Consider the following 3,494-nt stretch of genomic DNA (forward strand, 5'->3'; position numbering starts at 1 on the left):
TATATTCAAACAAACTACATACGATCAATTCAATACCAATGCTCATATATTCGATTACTAATCCGCAACCATTCACACATGATTTAAGAACGCTTTAAGCAATCATAAAATATTCAAAACATTTCCCACAACGTACTACTCCACCCGAAACTTTCCATTACATTCAATCCAACAAGAACATCACCAACACAATTCTTTCTTCCAAATTCATCAACTACACTAACAACTCACATATTGACAACATTATTTTCCATAAACTCAAAGAGCTACATTAAGGTCACATTAACTTTCCAATTCAGCCCATTTCCGGCCATAACAACAACATACACGGCTACAACTTCAACATCATATTTTCATGCATTTCATTCATTTCTTCATCACATAATTCATAACAACAACAACCAACATACTAAATAACATTAATTCACTTTCCTACCACATATGGCACAATTCATGGCCACAACAACATCACCCCACACATATATTTTTCATGACTTCCATTCAATTCTACACACTACAACATACATAAATCATGCATAACATATAACAATAGAGATTGGACCTCACCTTCTTCATCCACTTCATCCCTCGGCTAGCTTGTATTTTGCAAGAAAGAAAGGTCTTGCTTCAACAACCACTCCATGTCGTAGAGGACCCTTTAATTAGTAGGAAAGCTAGAAAGAAGAAATTCTTCATGATCAATATCTCTTGGTTCACTCTCTCTCTCTCTCGGTTTTTCACCATGGCCGATGGCCATTCTTGAGTTTTCTCAAATTTTCTTGAAATTTCTAAGGAAACAAATAACAAAGATGACTTAATTGCATATTATACACATATATATAATTAATACACATGGCCCTATGGCCCACTCATATACACGGCCACATGGCCTATTGTTCATGAAATTTTTAATTTCCATAATCTCACTTTTGGCCCCAAGTTTTCATGAAATATTCAACCTCCCATAATTCATCTTTGGTCCCATATTTCATGAAGTACTAATTTCCATAATTCCACTTTTAACCCCACATTTCCTTAGTATTTCCATCTAACAAAAATCATAAGTGACTTATGCCTTAAAACAACGTCGGAGAAAATAGCCTTGTCCACAACTCTTCGCAACCAACTTAAAAATATTCCGACGTACAAAATGCGAGATATAACACGAACTCCTCTAATACCACTTTTTTCACGACCTAGCCAGAGGGCTATGAAGGGTACTCGGAGCTAGCCTGCCGAGCACCCCTCTCATACTCATCATCATATTCAACGTAGATCAACACAATTCTCAAACAAGCTTACCATGAAATGATCTTCAATTACTCCTCAAAAAGTACATATATGTACAAGCCCACGAGGCTACAAGATAATCTACCAAACGTACACTAAAGAAATCATAAGATATCTACTACCTACATATGTATCTACGAGCCCCTAACAAGAGTACTAAAATCATAAGGATGGGACAGGACCCCGCCATGCCCCAAATATGTGCACCAAAGAATATACCAATAAATTGCAATTCCGGAGAAGTGGAGCGCCCCTGTGTATCTGCTGATAATGCTCCTAGGGATCTGGACCGTCTCCCTGTCTACCTGCGAGCATGACCGCAGCATCCACAAAAGAAAAGACGTCAGTACGAATAATGTACTGAGTATGTAAGGCCTAAATAATAACATAATAAAGAGATAAGGAACATAAGATAAAGATATAACCTGCATATATGATTGCCTCTTAAGGCGGATACCGGGTATGCTAACTTTTACTTTTAAAACCACATCATATATGATTGCCTCTGAGTCATATATCATTACTAGCCCGCGTCCGGGTATCCCGCATTCGGGATAGTCATCTCACGCCGCCGACTTACGCCCAGCGTAGTGGTGTCTGCCCGGCCGACTAGGCCCTGTATAATCATATATAAATATAAGCATGCATGTGAGCCCAATCAAAGCTACAGTCATATCGGCGTGACGTAAGGTCGATGACCTCCGATTGTATTATGGAACATTCATCATCACTATGTCTCATCTTGAAGGAGCTAATATTATAGGTGAGACAACAACAAGAAATAACATCAATGAATTCATTAAATAAGATTGTTAACTCATAATAGCATCATCTCATAAGCTTCGGAATCTCCGAAAAATAGGATCATCATCATCATCATTATCATAGAACATATCTTGTCTCTAGCTCATGAGGGACTCTTAATAATCTTAGACTTTCAACTTTGGAATGTAAGAATGTCATGGAAATATAGAGGGGAAATCATAATATAGGATTCATGCCTTTGAAAGAGAGAGGACTAGCCTTAACATACCTTTACGTCTTCTTGACAACTAAACGTTCTCCTTCCAAGCTCGCAACTCTACGTTCAACAGAATTCGTACTAAATTAGATCATTTAAAACATGTTTAAGTCTAAACTAAAGCAACTAAGAGCTAACAAAAATTGAGCAGCATTTCCTTTGTTTTGTCAACCTGATCCATCTACTAAACAACTGCCAAACATCGACAACAACACCCATATATGGAAAGAGAAAAAAGTGACCCGACCCGGTTCTATAGCCAATTATACGGGCTGTATAAATTATACGGTCCGTACAATTGGACCGTATAAACCTACCAGGGTCAACTCCTCTGGAAGTATTCTACGGATCATTATACAGGCCCTATAAAGTATACGGTCTGTACAAATGGCCGTACAATTATGAATTTCCCGAAACTTGCTCTAGCCGCTTCGTTCGACCTCCAATCCTTGCGGAACCTTCTTGGCCCTTGTTAGCACTTCATTAACCATCTAAAGAGCCCTATAACTCCTTCCCAAGATATTACTAAACAATTGTTACCTCGATAATTGCAAAAGCCTCCCCAAACACGACTTATACTTTGCTTCCTTCGACGAACTTAGTTTCACCAATTCATATAACTTCAAAATCTTGTCGTATACACCTTAAAGCTGCCAAATGCCCTCCTTAAAGTCATAAGGACTTCATGTCCACCTCAAGCTTGCATTAGTCTATTCACAGCCTAACAATATGAAATGTCCGATGTGTAAAACATATCTGCTCTGATACCAAGTTTGTCACACCCCAACCTTAGGGGGTGTGGCCGGCACCCGAAGGGCCGAGCAAACCAACTGCGATATATGAACTCTGTAACATGAATCATAGGCTGAAAAGGCCACTGAATAATAATTGTAAGAAGTATATCATGTTAACCTGTAAGCAGAAAATGCCCAACAACACATGTATGCGTAACTAGGGCCGACAAGGCAACAACCAAGAAAGATGACTATCCAAAAGACCGGCAAGGCCAAATAAAACACTCGTCCACTGACTAATAGTCTGTAAGCCTCTAAGAGCACTGAAATGCATCAACTAGTCGGACAAGGCCATGACGTACCAATAGCCATACTCATAATATATATGTATACATGCATGCATTCCTGCTCAATACTCTGACCAACAACTCCGGAGAAATGGAGTGCAA

The sequence above is a fragment of the Lycium ferocissimum genome, chromosome 5 (genome assembly GCF_029784015.1).
Source record: "Lycium ferocissimum isolate CSIRO_LF1 chromosome 5, AGI_CSIRO_Lferr_CH_V1, whole genome shotgun sequence".
Taxonomy (NCBI): Eukaryota; Viridiplantae; Streptophyta; class Magnoliopsida; order Solanales; family Solanaceae; genus Lycium; species Lycium ferocissimum.